The sequence below is a fragment of the Pelodiscus sinensis genome, chromosome 2, assembly GCF_049634645.1.
Source record: "Pelodiscus sinensis isolate JC-2024 chromosome 2, ASM4963464v1, whole genome shotgun sequence".
Taxonomy (NCBI): Eukaryota; Metazoa; Chordata; order Testudines; family Trionychidae; genus Pelodiscus; species Pelodiscus sinensis.
The window spans coordinates 184,909,535-184,928,672 of NC_134712.1; the positions used below are offsets into that span (position 1 = coordinate 184,909,535).

The 19,138-nt window shown below is 45.0% G+C and overlaps 1 long non-coding RNA gene across 1 annotated transcript in view; it reads right to left on the reverse strand.

Moving 5' to 3' along the window:
- The window catches only part of LOC142827298 (uncharacterized), a 205,472-nt gene that overhangs the window by 134,032 nt on the left and 52,302 nt on the right, over nt 1-19,138 (reverse strand). The window lies entirely within an intron of this gene.

Below are 19,138 nucleotides of genomic sequence, written 5' to 3' on the forward strand. Positions count from 1 at the left end.
TTATTTTTTTCTGCTGCAGCATGCTGTGGCAATGCCTCATAAGAATGGAAGACTGACCATATCAAGTCCAACCAATGATCCAGCTAGCCCAGTGTCTTGCCTTGTGAGGTTCTCATTTCAAAAGTAATAATTCGTTCCTCAACTATATCATGGTGAAATGTATGTATCAACATTACATGTCAAATTATGAATTTCCTCTGTATGATGTTGGTAACATATGTCCCAACTCCACCCAGCTCCGTTTGGAGAGGAGGGGCCAAGCAAGCCTATTTTAAACAAACAAATGTGTGTTTACCTCAATTGACATACCGTATATACTCGAGTATAAGCCGAGTTTTTCAGCACAGTTTTTGTGCTGAAAAATGCCCCCCCCTCGGCTTATACTCGAGTCAGCATCTCGAGAACTGAGGCGGGCAAAGCCTCAGAGGCGCGGGGAACCGCCGCTGCTGCCGCTTCAATCTGGGAGCCTGTGGTCTGCTGGGGACCGTCCCCAGCAGACCACAGGCTCCCGGACTGAAGCCGCAGCCGCGGGGGGGTCCCGCGCCTCTGGCAAAGCCTCAGAGGCGCGGGGAACCGCTGCTGCTGCCACTTCAATCTGGGTGCCTGTGGTCTGCTGGGGACCGTCCCCAGCAGACCACAGGCTCCCGGACTGAAGCCGCAGCCGCGGGGGGTCCCGCGCCTCTGAGGCTTTGCTCTGGCAAAGCCTCAGAAGCGCGGGAACCCTCCCTGTGCCCCTGGTCTGCTGGAGACGGTCTCCAGCAGACCAGGGGCACAGGAGCAGCTTTCGCCCCGACTTCCGGGGCTAGACCCGGTATCTATCTTCATTTTTTACATATACCAGTAGCTGCCTCATTTCCTACCCTAGGCTTATACTCGAGTCAATACTTTTCCCCAGTTTTTTGGGGTAAAATTAGGTGCCTTGGCTTATATTCGGATCGACTTATACTCGAGTATATACGGTATAAAAGGTCCTTGAGACAGCAAAAGGGAGACAAGGCAAAGCTGCATTTCAGCATAGACGATGGAGATGAAAGAACATGGGGGCACCTTTACCCCCAGGCCCCATGTCACCTTTGAATAAACTTTGCTTTGAGGGGCACTCCTAAGATGAATGCACTTCAAGGAGGACGAGACTATAAAACTGAGGAGCAAACACATCAAAGTATTTTCTCTCTCTCATTCACCTTTTCACTTGAGAGGACAAAGGAACCAACCTTTAGACTTTGGTAGGGGATCAGACAGGAGAATCTGGTCAGCACTGTTGCTGGGAACATGCGGCAAGAGTCTTACCTTGAACCAGATTTAGATTCTTTTAAACATTTTATCTGTAGTTCTCTTATAACGCTTTCTGACTTTAATACCTTATACCTGAACTCAGTTAAAATCCATCTCCTTGTAGTTAAATGAACTTGTTATATTCTTTAATCAAAACTAATGCATTGCTGTGATTCAAGTGAATGGTGTGTGTAACTCCATTTAAAGTAGCAAACTCTCAGACATTGACCCTTACAGAGGCAACAGACCTCCAATATCTATACTATCCAGAAGAGGGCTGCACAGTGCAGAACACACATTCCGGAGAAGCATGAGGGATGGGGAGCGCATGTGTGAGTCCCCCTCTAGTGACTAAGGCTGGTGGAAGCCAGGGTGTGCTATCAGGCTGCAGCTATGCACAGACACCCAAGGAGCTAACTGCATGCTATTTGACAGTTTGTGAAGGGCTCAGGTTGCATCTGCCATTTTGTTGCTCAGTCACCCTCTTTGTGAAATCTCCTTATAATTCTTCACAGTCATCTTTGGCCTTAATTATCTTGAGTTTATCAAACTTTATCAACTAAGCCCTTATCCCCTTTGGATTGCAGTGATGGCCTTTATTGTTGTGAACTGACTGCGGGAATTAAGTCATCCCAAGTGGAGAAGGAAGGAAGGCCACCACAGAGAGAGGTCTGGCCACAAGGAACCACTCTGAAAACAGAAGCGTGGTTACAGCTTATCCCATTGAAGACAATAGCAACATTCTCCTTGAGATCAGTGAAAGCAGGAACTGGCCCCAGATTGCTTGAGAAACAGGATAATAAAGCAGAAGAAGATGTTTAAGACTAAATAAATTTTAATGCTTAGACACTGCAATGTTATTTTGTGGCTCTGTATTTTAACACTCCTTTTCATTTTGTAGCCTACATACTTGGGAGGAGAGTGCATGCAATAACTGCCTATGGGTATGTCTACACTACCACCCTAGTTCGAACGAGGGTGGTAATGTAGGCAACCGGAGTTGCAAATGAAGCCCGGGATTTGAATTTCCTGGGCTTCATTTGCATAAAGCTGGGCGCCGCCATTTTTAAATGTCCGCTAGTGCGGACTCCGTTACCCATTCACCGTTACCCGTGAAACCGAGGAGTAACGGTAGTTCGGACTAGGAAGCCTAGTCCGAACTACCTAGTCCGTGTCGCGTGTAGCCGCACGGCACAGAGTCCGCACTAGCGGACATTTAAAAACGGCGGGGCCCGGCTTTATGCAAATGAAGCCCTGGAAATTCAAATCCTGGGCTTCATTTGCAACTCCGGTTGCCTATATTACCACCCTAGTTCAAACTAGGGTGGTAGCGTAGACATACCCTAAGGCAGGGGCTCATCCAGTTATTTGCAAACCTTTCTGACTCATGGTACCAGGTAAGTGAATTAACCTTGGAAGATAGTGCAATGGCTTGAAATCTTGACATTACAGGAGAGAGTGAGGCAGACTTGTCTCCGTTTCATCCACTTAAACACAGCAGTGAAGCAGCAGGTCTTTTAAAAGAGAGGAAAGTGACTCGTTTATTACATATGCTGGTCTCTTTGAGGGACATGCGCTTACATCCATTCTTTCATAAAATCCCTAACACAAACAGGGGGATTGAAACGGAAACTATAATAAATGGGCCATACTTGTCAATCTGCAAACCTCTGTTCGCCTGTTCCAAGGACACCGTTTGACTTCATTACAGTGAAATATGTCCAAAGCATCTTGGGTGTTGCGTTTCTTTAGAACAATTACAACAGGCCATTTGAGCATCCGTTTACAAACTGAACAAGAAACAGACACAATGAGCCATGGCTACTGTCAAAATGGGGCGAATAAAGACAGCTCAAAAAAAGAAACAAACAAATCCTCTCCTACTGGGAAATCTACAACAACAAATGATATTGCCAAAGTGATGATAAACGAATTAGTTTGAATAGCGTGAAATGGAAAGAGACAATGATACAGACTGTAATGTAATAGGAATACAGTCATGCACATGGATTATAATGTTCTACTATTCCTATGAAAAACTGGAATATATATTACAAAATCAAAGAATTTCTGATGGCTTTATACATCTGAATGTGTCAAAAAATTCCTTTAAAGGAATCAATAACCTAACAGCCAAAATATTTTATGTATTAAGAAATCTGCTATATATTTGAGAGAGTTTGTATGTGTGTGTGTGTGTGTCCGTCTATGTTCAAAATCTCCTCCTAAATGTAAGAGCTAGAACCATCAAACTTGGTATGCAGCTTCCTCTTCTCTGAACTTAAAGCAAGGTCAGGGTTTGCTTATGCCAGTACAATGAGATATGCATCAAATGCGACTGTTTCTCATCAAACAGAAAGGGAACGGGAGTGATAGCAAGGATATCTGTACAAATGAATGACCACAGGAGGGCAACAAATACTGGGGAACAGTTCTACCCCAGAATGATCACAGGGGAGCAGCTACCAGCTGGCCAGTGTGGCCCAATCCCACACTGGCCATAGGAGCCAGCCGCTGGCCAGGCCAACCCTGTTCCCTGAGCTCCCCAACATCTCAACACCCTTCCCTGATTCCTGCACCCTCCACTCTCCTGCCCTGAGCCCTTCCTCACTACCCATCCTTGACTCCCGCACCCCCACACAATGCACCCAGCATCCTGACCTTAGCTCTTCCTCACCCCCAAGCCTGACTCCTGTACCTCCAGACCCCCAGCTCTCCTGCCTTGAGTCCTTCCTCATTCCCCCAACCCTGACTTTTCCATCCCCCCCCCAAATCCTCAGCACCCTGCCCTGAAGCACCCAAGCAAAGCCAGGTAAGCCTTCTAGATAAAAATAAAATTCCACAGTAAAGTAATAACCATGCACATAACCTACAACAAGCTAGCCTGGTATTATAATTAATTAATACTACTCCAGGAGAGGAAGGGAAAATATTCAGAGCAGAAATGAGACTACAACATTGCAGAGGGAAAAGGAAGCAATGAAGTGAAACGAGCATGGGTTAAAAGTTCAGCTGACTTAAGATGCAAATTTCTGTAACAAATGCATGTACCAAGAAGCCCAAGAAGACTTTTCAAAACTAATTCAGTTTCGAACAAACTCCATCCTCCAACCAGGATGAATGTGCGCAGATAATAAATCACTGGTATCAAATGAACCTTTTAGACCTAGCAAATAAATTTAGAGATCAGCAGCAAGGTAATGAAAGTCCAGGGCTAAGAACTATTAAGTTAAATTTCTACACGGGTGTGCATTTTAGATGGATTAACTATAAATCCCTGAAAACAGGATTTATAATGAAAATGCAACCAGAACCAGAACTAGCGAGTAGATGCTACTATAAAAATATTCAGTAATAATGGGATTCGTTGCAGTTGAAAAGGACCTCCACAAAGCTCTGCCCATCACTTAAATGATAGCTTACAAATTTAAGTGATGCAGAGAGCTTTGCATAGGCCTCCTACACAAGTATCTCATCACAAAAGAGGTGGCAGCTACATTTTAACAAGGCTTGGCTAGAGGACTTAAGATGTGTGAATACAGGCCATGTAGAAGAAGATGTAAGCAGATTATTAAAAGTTGGAGGGAAGGGTTCATTTACTATTCCCCTCTCCAAACTCTGTGCCACTGACAAAACAAAGCAGCACTAGCTATTTTTTTCATATTTAATAAGCATTTTTTCAGTTAAAAATCTCCCATTCAGAAGTTCGGAACATGAGCATGTAAATGCTGATAGGAGAAAATAAACGCAAAACAGTACTAGAACGAGTAGTTTCGGTGTTGGAAAAGTTAGCTTGGGGATTACTTTATTTTAATTAAAGATGGGTAGAAATGTTATTTCCCAAGGGTTTAAACTTCTCTTTCACCTATATCTACCTCTTCCTTTAATTAAGTTGCAGGTCTCTTTTAATAAGTGAAGTCGTTTGTTAGGAACATAATTTTGTCCACTCAGCAAAGTACCAAGAAGAATTATTGGTTCATCACTTTCTCCTAATTTTCAATAGATTAGTGTTATAATTCATTGTCCAGGTTTTGTCCCTTAGTTTGTATTGCACTCCATGGGCCCAGTTCATTGTAGGCCTCTGTGGGTGCAGGGCACAGCAGTACAAGGTAGATGCAACTCCCACTGCTCTGAAGGACCCATGCTGCAGGCCAAAAAACGGGCAGTGTATTCTGGGAAGACAATAGAGCAGGGGTGGACAATAATTTTTGACGTGGGGCCACTCCAAGATTCTGGAAAGTGGTCAAGGGCTGCACTCTTCCATGGTATTAATGGAGATGCGGGGTCTGGAATGGAGGTTGGGTGCAGAAGGGAGCTTGGGGTAAGGGATTAGGGTGCAGGAGGGAGACTGAAGTCTGGGAGGGAGTTGGGATGAAGCAAGTGATTGTGACCTAGGGCAGGGGACTGGAGTGCAGAAGTTTGGGATGTGACTTAGGGTAGAAGGGGACTGATCTGGGGCAGGAGATTGGGGTGCCAGGTCTGGGAGGGGGTATGGGTATAAGAGGGGAACAGAGGGTTTGGGTATGTTGAGTGTGGGTGGGCACAGAGTTGGGGCAGGAAAGAGCTGGGGTTCCAGAAGAAGGCTGTGACCAAGAGACTTATTTGTCAGCTGCCAAGTTAGCCTGCCTGCCTGCAGAGTTTAAAATGTTTCCCAGACAACCAGCCTGCTTGCCTGGCCATCTGCTTCAGGAATAACTGAGCCCAGGAGAGAGGGCGTTATTCTTCTTAGCTGCCTGTTATGCTAACAAGCAGCTTGCATTGGCTGGTTTCTGCCAGAAACTGACCAATGGGAATGTGCTAGGGAAGGGGCAGCTCCTAAAACATCCCCCCTCCTCTCCAGTTTCAAAACAAACGGAGCCCTGCAGCCGCTTTTCTGCACAGCTCATGGGGCTAGCAGGGGCGCCTGCCTCGGACTCCCCGCTGCCTCCACGGGCCAGATCCAGGGTCTTGGTGGGGCGCATCCAGCCGGTGGGCCATATTTTGCCCAGGCCTACAATAGACTAGGGTACCTGGGATTGATTCAGCTCACCCCCTCTGTAGCCTAAGCCTGTGGATCTCCTTCAGAGTCTTGGCTGCAGATCAAAGCTTCCTCCACTTTTGAGGAAGACTCCTGAAACTCTTGAAAGAAAGCAGTGGCAATGCTGCTTGCTCATGCCAGCAGGAAGATCCTCCTGTGGCACAGCTACTGCAATTCACACAGTGATAGTGCTGTCTGGGACTGATCTGGATGGCTTAATTGTTAAATGGATGGGCATAAGAAATTCAGGGTACGTCTACACTACATGCCTCTGTCGCCAGAGGCATGTAGATTAGGCTACCCGACATAGTAAAATGAAGCGGCGATTTAAATAATCGCTGCTTCATTTAAATGTACATGGCTGCCGCGCTGAGCCGACAAACAGCTAATCAGCTGTTTGTCGGCTCAGCGCTGTAGTCTGGACGCACGGGTGTCGACATCAAAGGTATTTGTCGACCACCCAGGTAAACCTCATCCCAGGAGGCATACCTGGGTGGTCGACAAATACCTTTGATGTCGACACCTGCGCGTCCAGACTATCGCGCTGAGCCGACAAACAGCTGATCAGCTGTTTGTCGGCTCAGCGCAGCAGCCATGTAAATTTAAATGAAGCGGCGATTATTTAAATCGCCGCTTCATTTTCCTATGCCGGGTAGCCTAATCTACATGCCTCTGGCGACAGAGGCATGTAGTCTAGACGTACCCTCAATGTGTGAGGAATACAGCTTATGTAGAGCCTGAAAAATCTTACAGAACGTTGCTGGTAACTCTCTAGGTTCCCCATGCGTTATTAAAGCCCATCATTTATGGAATATTCAGAGTTTCTTCTCTGAAACAACAGTGCTAATTCTCTTAGATCACCATGCAATTGCCTTTCACAGCTAAAACACAGTCAATGCCTTAGGCAGAGTCAATTTCCTCCCTTTCCTGAGATGTGGATTTATTAACATACAAATCTGTAATAAGATGACATTGGGATCAAGCCTTCTCCTCAAGCTTGGCATCTCTTAAATTTATGTCCAGGCTTCTCAGTCTGCAGCCTAGATCCTTCCTCTTTTTGTGCATGTTTCAAAGACCCATCATCTGTCTCTCAGGGGAACAACTCCCTAAGGGTATGTCTACACTACAAAGTGAATTCGAACTAACAGACGTTAGTTCGAATTAACTTTGATAGGCGCTACACATACAAACCGCTAGTTCGAACTTAATTCAAACTAGCGGAGCGCTTAATTCAAACTAAGTAAACCTCATTCTATGAGGACTAACACCTAGTTCGAATTAAGGGCTGTGTAGCCACTTACTTCGAACTAGTGGGAGGCTAGCCCTCCCCAGCTTTCCCTGGTGGCCACTCTGGGCACCACCAGGGAAACTCTTCTGCCCCCCTCCTGGCCCCAGAGCCCTTAAAGGGGCACAGTCTGGCTACGGTGCCCATGCCAGGTGCAAGCCTGCCAGCACCCAGCCAGCAGACCCTGCACCTGGCACGGCACGAACCAGCCACCCGCTGCCACCCTGCCCTCCGCCTCTTCCCGGGACCAGGCTGGTGGCTCCCAGGAGCCTACCTGGGGCCGCAAGAGGCAGGCGCCCGCCTGGTCTAGTGCGGACATCGTGGACCTCATCCACGACCTCTGCACTAGGCACAGGAAAGTGGCCATCTAGGGCAGGATAGCTGCCAGCCTGGCCACCCAGGAGCAGGTTTGCATGAAAATCAAGGTGGTCCAGTGAGACCCCCGACCCTGAGCCCTGAGCTTAGAACGGCCGTACTGGGTCAGACCAAAGGTCCATCTAGCCCAGTAGCCTGTCTGCCGACAGCGGCCAACACCAGCTACCCCGGAGGGGATGGACCGAAGACAATGACCAAGCCATACGTCTCATGCCATCCATATCCAGCCTTCCAAAACAGAGGCCAGGGACACCATTTCTATCCCCTGGCTAATACCACTCCATGAACCCAGCCTCCATGACTTTATCTAAGTTCTCTTTAAACTCTGTTCTAGTTCTAGCCTTCACAGCCTCCTGCAGCAAGGAGTTCCACAGGTTTACTATTTGCTTTGTGAAGAAGAACTTTCTGTTATTAGTTTGAAGCCTGCTACCCATTCATTTCATTTGGTGTCCTTTAGTCCTTCTATTATGGGAACTAATGAAGAACTTTTCTTTATGCACCCTCTCCACACCACTCGTGCTTTTATAGACCTCTATCATATCCCCCCCTCAGTCTCCTCTTTTCTAAGCTGAGAAGTCCCAGTCTCTTTAGCCTCTCTTCATATGGGACCTGTTCCAAACCCCTGATCATTTTAGTTGCCCTCCCCTCTCCCACCCACTCTCTTCCCCTCTCCCACCTCCTTTTCCCAGTCTCCCTGAGTTTTGTTCAATAAAGAGAGTTTCTATTTTTGAACACACGTGTCCTTTATTTTGTACATCAGGAAGGGGGGATAGGGAGGGGTAAGTGGAAGGAGGTGAGAGAGGAATGGGGTACGAGCCCCCGATGGGGAGGACTGGGGTGGCTCTGCGGGCTCCTCGGGGTGGAAGCTCTCCTGCAGCCCCCCGATTGACCCCCTCCGGATGGCAGCCTGAGGCAAGTGCAGCCGGGCTGATGGCCGAGTGCTGTGATGTGCCGACTGTGGGCATTCAGGGCACTCCAAGCCAGGACTGCTTTGCTGTCCCTCATCGAGTTAGACAAGCGAGCGGGGAACCCCTGAGACCTGTCTGTCCGTGGTGGGGGTCGGGTCCCTTTAAGCACAGCCCTCGGCTAGCCTGAGACAGCAGCTTCATGCTCTAAGTCCTAATCTGATGCCCTGCCAGCACTGCTTCCGGCCATCCTTAACCTCGGTTCAGGGTCCACTCAATGTGGACATGCTAGTTCGAATTAGCAAAATGCTAATTCGAACTAGTTTTTAGGTCTAGATGCACTAGTTGGAAATAGCTTAGTTCGAATTAACAAATTCGAATTAAGTTAGTTCGAATTAGTGCTGTAGTGTAGACATACCCTAAGAGATAAGCTTCTCTCTCTCTCTATCCTCTCCAGTTGAAGGGCCTTTCCTCCAAAAGGGACAGGTGTTGCAGATCACGGCTGATTTCAGCCTTGGTTGCCAGGGCATACTACTAACCCTTTTCTGTTGTTACCAGCATGGGGTTTATTTACACCATAGAAGTGAATTACCAGGGGTAAGGACCTGATTGACATACTGAATGGAAACAGCAAAAAAAAAAAAAAAAAAAAAAAAAAAAAAAAATCACCTCTTGTATTTCACCTTGTTAAACTCCAACCAAGGTCAGTTTAGTTAACTGAAGTTTTTACCATCTCAGCCTTCAGCTTTTAATATGACCTCAACATTGTACATGTTCTAATGGATGTGGATACCCTAGAAATAGGTAAAAATGATCACACAACAAAGACTCCTTGAGTGTTTGCTTAGGTTTTTAAATCAAAACCAGCATTTTTGCTCACATGAGAGTTTCTTCACTTCTAGCCAAAGTCAAGTACTGGAAAGGCTAACAACTATTAGATTAGGGGGTAGCTGAGTTAGTCTGTACAGGATAAACTTAAAAAAAACAACAGTCTGGTAGCACTTTAAAGACTAACAAAACATGTAGATGGTATTGAAGTGGGCTGTGCCCACGAAAGCTCATCATACCATCTACATGTTTAACTACTACATAGTTCTTCCTCAATTTCTACTGATATTTCTGTCAGCATGCTAAGTGGAAGTGCTGGGAAGCCTGTTTTGACCATTTCCAGGCCAGCTGATCAGACTCAAGCAATTTGGACAGCTCAGATAAGACCTGGAAAACTATCCACATGAGTGCTTACCTAAAGTATATCTGAAGTAGCCCTCACCCCTTGTGTTCACATCATCTCTAATTTACATTTAGCGACAATATTTACATCAGCAGCAGCAATAGGCATCATCGCCAACCACAACTAGTTTCAACAGAGAGATTAAAGGTTCCCTTCTCTGTGATTCACCCAGCTGTAATACCAACTTGGCTGAGTTACACATACTTCACATTTGTCACCCTACAAAATGGGAATCCCTTGTTTAATTCAAATGTTTGTAGAGTCACCAACTCTGTGAAAGTTGAGACACACTATTATTTACAATAGCTCTTAATAACATGCTACTCACTGTACAGAAAGAGAGCAAGAGAAAGTCCAAAACTGCTTATATGGCTCTTTTCATTCCCTGGCCTCAAAGCCAATTACAAATGTATCACTACCCCAGTTACACATATAGGGGAAACTGAGGCATGTTGAAGGGAAGTGACTTGTCTAACATCACACAGGAAAGCTACAAAGTAACAAAGCTAACAATAGAATCCAAATCTCCTATGCCCCCCCCCTCCCGCCTGCCCCCACCAGTACTAATGGCCTATTTATTGGGCCACTCTGCTCCAAAGCATTCAAACAGTTTAAGGGGAGTGTTAAGGGTGCAGTATGTCTGTATTAAAGTTACATAGACAGTTATAATTTTAAAGGTCAAGCATGCGGTGTCCTGATTCATGATACTTTCAGCAACAAGTGTCCTAAACTCTCACTGTATCTAGCCATTAACAACTGATTTACTTCTTAAACAATGAGAAGTCCTGTGGCACCTTATAGACTAACAGATTTATTGGAGCATAAGCTTTTGTGGGCAAAGACCCACTTCGTCAACTTTGTTACACTATCTAAGATAACTTTTCTATTACCCCCACCTTCCAGCCCCGCCCCCCAATCCGTGATGTAAATTCCCTCAATATACTTGCTACAACCTAATATTTTTTCCAAGCTTCTTATTTGACCTCAGGTGACAAACATGCTGGTCTCTACAGCCATATAACCTGCTCTTATTCAGAGTACAAATTCCTCCTCTGTCAGCAAAGATTTACTAAGTTGGTTTTTGTATGTGGGGTTCGTACAACCTCCTTTTGAAGTTACATAAGCCATTTTTCAGTTTGTTTCTTCTGTGCGTCTTTAGAAACTTAACCACCACATTTTCACTTACGCAACACAGTTTAGAATGGTTCCTGCCAAGAACGACGTCAGACATCATCAGGATGCAAAGAACCAGCCAGCATCAGAACCCAGCGAATCTAAGAGTGTACTCACAATAGAGAGAACTTGAGGCACTCCTTAAAAAATAACCCCTGAACATGTGGTGCATTTTAATAAAACCCCTTCTTTGTAGAAGATGTGATAGTTGATCAATGTATTCCATCAACCAAATAAATATATTTCAAAACCCAACAAATTGAAAAAACAATTTGGGCTGTGAAATGAAAATCAGGAAAGAGGAACACTAATTTTTCTGTGCAACCTTGCTCTATTCAAAAAGGCACAGACCTCACTTTTGACCCTGCTCACTGATGTGCTTCCAAATTAGTAAAACAAGTCGGCACATGCCTAAGTCCCACTGCCCTAGGCTTTATAATGGATGTTCTCCCACAAAGGAGAAACCACTTAGCTTTCAAACAGCCAACGTTCTCTCTTAGCATACCCAATGTGGTATGTCACATTGAAAAGTAACAGAAAGGTAGCCGTGTTAGTCTGATCGTGATAAAACAAAAAAAGCAGTCATGTAGCACTTTAAAGATTAACAAGATGGTATATTAGGTGATGAGCTTTCGTGGGGCAGAAGAAGTGGGTCTGGCCCACGAAAGTTCATCACCTAATAAACCATCTTGTTAGTCTTTCAAGTGCTACATGACAGCTTTTTTTGTGTGTCACACTGTCACCTACATGATCCATGGAAAGAAAATAAATATATAGAGGGTGAGATCATGTCATTTTCCTATGTAAGGAGCAGTGCAGAGGCAAACAATTCCAAGAGCGCTAAAGACTGAAGCGTGCTTTGCTGAAGTAGGGTCTTATAGGGGGGGAATTAGGCTGGGGGGGAGGGACGGGGGGAGAGAGCTGGCAACTTCTGCAGACCCCTGGGCAAGCGGGGCAGGGGACAGGGCCTTGAAGGGGCAGGGCCTTGGGTAGAAGGGGCTGGGCCAGGCAGCCAGCCCTCCATGCCACCCATAGCACAGTGCTGCCCCTCTCCTCCCCACTCCCCAAAGTCATGTGGAATGTGTGGAGCAGCACTCTGGTAGTGATTTAAAGTGCCCGGGCCTCCAGCCACCACCACCACCGCCATAGTAGCAGCAACACCCAGGAACCCCAGCTCATTTGAATCACCAGGCTCTGGGGCAACTGCCCCCCCTGCTTGCCTTGTAGTCAGGCCTGGAACCAGGCATCCCAGTAACAGAGGGCACATCTACAGAGCAGAGCTAAACTCAAAATAAGCTACGCAACGTGAGCCACACTAATTGCGTAGTTTAGGTTGAAATAGCTTATTTTGACTGTTAGCGTTGTCTACACAGCAGTTATTTAGAGGAAGATCACTCTTCCTCTGACTTCCCTTACTCCTCATAAAATGAGCATCACAGGACTTGGAGGAAGAAGTTCTCTGGCTGGACATTCTTTTGACATTAAGTTGAAATAACTGCTTGTTGTGTAGATGTGGACTATGTTATTTCGGAATAACGTCAGTTATTCTGAAAGAAAACTGTTGCACAGACATAGACAGAGCAACCCTATGAAAAACTGTGTCTGCCTCTGACAGTTTTCCTGGGTGTGCCTAAAGTTGTGTAGCTCTGTACTGCTCCCTATACCGTGGCGTAAACAGGGGCGTCCCATGAGTTTAGGCCGACTCGGCCATCACCAAGGGCACCGCCTTCAATGGGGCGCCTGGGGCGCCCGGGGCGCCCGATGATGATGTCATGCCATTGACAGCAATGCAGGCGGGGGTGCCGATCGCGTGTTCCGCCTGGGCCACCAGCTGCCGCAGCCCAACTCAGGCTGCCCCTGGACATAAATGCCGCGAGCCATGTTACACTGACCTCACTCAAGAGGTCACTACAAACATCTTTATGACTAACATCATAGCACAAGCAAAAAATCTGTATAGTGGCTTTTTTTAGAAATTTCCCTGCAGCAGCACATTCTTCGCCTTGCTGTCCTCATCATGGCCAAAACTATCACTCGCTTCATCCAGTGCATGAAACTATTTAATAACAAGTTTGCACTTCTGGTTGCTTGCTTTAAAAATATGTAATTCATTTTTAAAAACTGCACAATAAATGATCAGCTTCCAGACGGGTTCGTGTAGAGCATTACCATGCTGGAAACATAATGTTCCTGAAACAGCCATTTCAATTTCACTCTTTCTGGGCTATGTAGTAATTTTCCACATTTGGTTTTATCACCCATGTCTTATTGTACTGCCAACATCTGTACAAAGAATTCTCTATACCTGCCAACTTAAAAAAAAAAACCCACACGCAGTAAATTCAAAGTATGCTTGTTCTGAGAATTCTATCACTCTACTACCAGCTTATGGATGTGGGAAGCCAAATGTCAAGTTGAAACATATGATACAGAACAAGACAGAGACTTTTGTTTTTAGAGTGAAAGGCCTGTATTAAATATATGAGTAACTGTTGTCAAAATCTCATCAGCTACTGCTACACTTCAAGATGTAGATTTGTAGCTGTCACTCTATCCTTTTCTCCTTCTGTACAGTCATACTTAAAATATTCATTCTTCAAAGGGTGTGTCTTCAGAAAGACTTGACTCAGCTCTTCTTCCCTAGATCCATTTATCACTCCCATTATACAGCTGTATAAAGGGTGAAACAGATCTCTTTTATATTTAAGGAAGCCACGAGAAAAAATAGATGCTGTTGCTGTTGCTGATGCATGTAGAACCAAATTCTGGCATTCTTCTGGATTTGGCAAAAGAATAGATGCATATTAATACTGCAAAATCAGTGAGGAAATGAGCCTATGTATAAAAATACACACAAAGTTGTCGACCTCTCTTTCTGCCTCCTCATGCCCATGCAGATTACTGCTGCCAGAAATCTATGCTCAATTGTGCATGCCAACTCCTGCCCCAGAAGGCTCTTTCTTGCCCCCACATATGGAGAATATGAGCTACAGGGGTCTCACTGTTTTGACTTGCAATATATAAAAAGGCACTTATGCCAAAGCAATTGCTTTGTATGATGACAGTGCTCTGGCATGGTTTGATGGATAAGATTTTAAATGTTTATTAAATCAATTACACTAAACATTATCTTAAAGAAGTCTATTATGAGACATCAGACTGTTAGTCGGGGCAAATTAATCAGTCTTGCATTGGCCAGGAGAAGAAGCTTAGCACCGAAAAGCTTCCCTGTGGGGGGTTCAAAGAAATAAACACGGAAATATAGGAGCACAAAAGATTTTAAAATATAATGAATTAATGTCAGAGATAAACAATGTATTGATCATGAAAAACACTCAGAGGACTAAAGAAGGCTATTACAAGGAAAGGAACAAAGATAAAGCACCTAGCACAGAAGAGAATGAAATATTGTTCCCCCAAGTCAGATAATACATGGAACTTGAAAGTTGACCCACATAACACTTGGGAAAACATCACAAACTTTTATGAAAAGTATTAGGAGGAGCCAATGACATTTATTTAAGAGACCAGCTAATGAGTGTTAAATTACCAAAACCAACTACTGTCCAACAAAAACAACGATTTACCTGTTTTTACAAATAAAGCACAAGTTACTTGTAAACGTCTTTAAAATGTGAAAGAAGAGAGTTTTCTTCTCTTATGACTTGGTGTAGAGAAAAACTTCAACAGATTTGGATGGAATTTCATTCTAGCCAAGCTACAGGAACTTAAGATAGGAGGTAGCATGCAGAGATGTAGCCCCACACTTTATGCGACCCTCTGAACAATAATCAGATTCCATAGGCAATATCCAAACAAATGCAAGTGAGTTGGCGCCCTTCATTTTCTTCGAATCTGTGCACTGTTTATGATGCCCTTAGAAACAGCTCTAATGTATATGGAATTAAAATAGCAGGACAATAAAACAAAGTGCAAATGCCTAATGCTAATCTTATGGTTAAAATATAGTATTTCCTCTCCCAAACAGAATGAAATAAGGAGAAGTGGCATCCTCTGTCAATCCCAGGTAAATTATAGACACAGAGGTACTTCCAATAGGACTCAAAATATAAAGAGCAGAGAAGCCTGGAATTTTTAATTATAAAGAGAGTAATACTTGTACCAGATATTTGAGAGTTACTATCAAATGTGACAGGAGGAAAAAATTGCATGAAATGAATCAGATCCCTCTATTAAATGAAATAACATCAGTTGTAGAGAAGTGGTGATATCTCACGTGGCTACATTGAAAAGAGGAGCAGTTATTATTGCTGACTACTGGGGACACGTGGTTAGAGCATATGGGTAGGCAATAATTTTAGGCAGGGGGGTCACTTCACTAATTTTTGAAGTGGCCCTAGGCCACCCTGAATGAGGTGGGGCCTCGGGCAGAAGGGGCAAGGCCAGGACACTTCCTGCCCATAGATTCTGATTGGCTTGGGGGTGGGGAAGCTCTTGAAGTCTTTGCCCCCACCCTCTCCTCCTAGAGAGAACTGCCAACTGTTTTGAACAGCTGGCAGTTCCCTCTAGGTGCCCATGTCCCAGGTGCTGGGAGGAGACTTTGCACACTTCCTCCACCCCCAGGTCAATCAGGGCCTGGAGGCAGGAGGAGCTCGCAAAGTCTCTCTCTCCCTGCCCCCGTCCTGCAAGTGGACCAGTCCACGGTAAGTGACATGCACCTTTTGCAGGGCTGGGGCAGGGAACGAGAGACTTAACGCACACCTCCCGCCCCCAGACCCTGATTGGCCTGGAGGTGGGAGAGTGGCAGGGCGCCTACGGGCTGGATACACCCACTTGGCAGGCCATATCTGGCCCACAGAGGCCCCTTTGCCCATTTCTGGGTTAGAGGATGGTATGGCTGGGAGGAGTGTCACTGCTGCATTAAAAGAGCATAGCAAGAGTGCTTCCCAGCACAATCCCTACAGTACTCAATAGATATTACAGAAAGTTAGACTACCTCCTAGGGTGTGTCTAGACTACATGCCTCCTTCGACGGAGGCATGTAGATTAGCCAGATCGGAAGAGGGAAATGAAGCCGCGATTAAAATAATCGCGGCTTCATTTAAATTTAAATGGCTGCCCCGATCTGCCGATCAGCTGTTTGTCGGCAGATCGGGGCAGTCTGGACGCGATGCGCCGACAAAGAAGCCTTTCTTCATCGGCACAGGTAAACCTGGTCGAAACCAGGTTTACCTGTGTCGATGAAGAAAGGCTTCTTTGTCGGCGCATCGCGTCCAGACTGCCCCGATCTGCCGACAAACAGCTGATCGGCAGATCGGGGCAGCCATTTAAATTTAAATGAAGCCGCGATTATTTTAATCGCGGCTTCATTTCCCTCTTCCGATCTGGCTAATCTACATGCCTCCGTCGAAGGAGGCATGTAGTCTAGACACACCCCTAGAGATGATTTGGCTGTATCTGCTCCCCCTCTCCCATTTGGCTCAACTAAGTCAGGAGCAGAAAGCAAAGAAACCCATGATATCCTGAGCTGGGAAATTGAACCCATTAATATTAGATGTGATCCTTGACTAATACTAAGCAGTAGACAAGGGATGGAGGGAGGAGTCTGAACTTATGCCAGAGATGAATTTGACCAATTGTGGTCAGAATGGTGAAGGAAACGGGTACTGACCAGGGGCGGCCCGTGACTATCGGCTGACTCGGCCGTCGCCTAGGGCGCCGCCTTCAACGGGGCTCCTGGGTTGCCCGATGATGACATCACAGGGCACCCGATGATGACGTCACTTCATTGACGGCCGTGCAGGCAGGGGTGCTGATCGCACGTTCCGCCCGGGGCACCAGCTGCTGCAGCCCTCCTCGGGCTGCTCCTGGGACTGACCAATCACAAATCCAGAAATATTTTTGGCCAACACAGCTAATGAGACCATTTAGGTTACCAGGCAAAGGAACAATGATCAGTGTGCACATGCAAGGACAGAAGTTTTCCCCTGTGCCTATTAGGTAAACCACCTGGTAACCTGAAATGCAACCTCAATGCTTAACACATGGCTGAAAATTCTCAGAACACAGCCCGCACAAGTGTAGTTGTGTAAAAAGCTCTCATGAGTTCATTGTTACTGGGAACATTTCCAGTGCAAAATACCTTTACTAGAATAAATGGTATTTTCCCAACCTATGTCAAACAGCAAGGAAAAAGTAACAAGAAAGTTGCTGAACCTCCAACCCCAGGTCACACTCAAAGGAGGAAAATACATACCATGAAACCAGAGGACATTTTCAGTCTCCCAGATTTTTGGCGGGAGGGGGAAGTGGAGTGTGTGTGTGTGTGTGTGTGTGTGTGTGTGTGTGTGTGTGTACTAGGCATGTTTGTACAATATAGGAAAGAAATAACTACAAGCAAAGGTAAGTGGAGACTCAAGGGAAAAGGCTATTTTAAAAAAAGATCTATCTTTCTGTTTGCCCGACTCCAATGAGGAACACTGTGCTTTAAATGACCCTTTATACAGTATTGCAGCAGCACTGCACCTCACAGAATAAACCTCCCATGTCCAGTGCATTCTAAAATGTCATTGGACACTTTTCTGCATACTAATCAAGTCCAGTTTATAGCTCAGAATTTAAGAAACTTTAGGATCTCATCGCAGCACATTGCACTGAAGAACAGTAAACACAAGTGATGTTTTAATTGGCATGTGCAAGTGACCTGTGCTGGGACAGTACAGGATACAGCACTACGTGTCCTGAATGCAGAGCAAATGCAACACATGTGCCATTGTGCAGACATTGAATCTCCAAACCTAGAAATTTAAAATAACCTCTGGATACTTTGGAAATAGTTAGGACCCCATCCTGTCCTCTAAAAGTAAACTGAGCTGCGTGAAGGGAGTTCAAGGTGCCTTTTCCTCTCCACACCCGCCCCCATGACTCATGCTGTGAGTAGGCATGATTCTAACTGGAGTTTCTCTGAATGCTAGCATATTCCTAGTTCACACACAAGAGGTCCCATTCTCCATGGTCCAAAGGAAGTATGATGAGTTAGCTTTGGATGACTGGTCATTACTTAGAAGGCTAAATGAAAAGAGAAAATTAACATTTACTTGATAAAACTCATATTGTGCTACCCAGACCTAATTCCACTCGTGGAAAATGGAATATACACCAGCATTTAAAAAAAAAAATCCTGCTATTGAAGGACACTAAGGCTATGTCTACACTGCCCCTGTTTTGTGCAAAAATATGCAAATGAGGCAAAGTCTGGAATATCGCCATGCCTCGTGCATAATCAATGAGGCTCTGTTTTTGTACAAGATGCTTTTGCACAAAAAGAAGCTGTCTACACGGCTCCTTTTTGCGCAAAACCCCCCTTTGCAAGAGCCATTCTTCCGGAGCCTCATTTATTATGCAAATGAGGCACGGCGATATTCCACACTTCGCCTCATTTGCATAATTTTTGCACAAAATGGGGGCAATGTAGACATAGTTGAAGGCTTTTACTATATTTCAGATGGCTCCATTTTTATAATGGCTAGGCAGGCTTTAATGGTAATAGCAAAGAAAAGATTTTTATGCTTTGGCATGTTTATTAATTTGTGTCTTCTGGATGATGTACAAAGATGACCTGACTTGTGTTTTTAAAAAAGGGTCTTTTTCCATGTGTTTGTGCATTAGAGATACCAGAATATATTCCCCTCCCTTTTTTGTGTTTTTTGGTTTTGCTCGAAGATTGGAAAAAAAGGGCAGAAGAAAGAATAAATTATAACCCAAGCAATTTTTATTTATATTTTTAATTAGTGTTTCAAAATGCAAAATTAATTTGTACTTGGAATAGTTTTGTCACTTTTCCAAAACATTTCCATTAAAATTGCTCATGTTTGACAAAAACTGAAAAAATTCACTGAAAACCAAACTATTTTTCC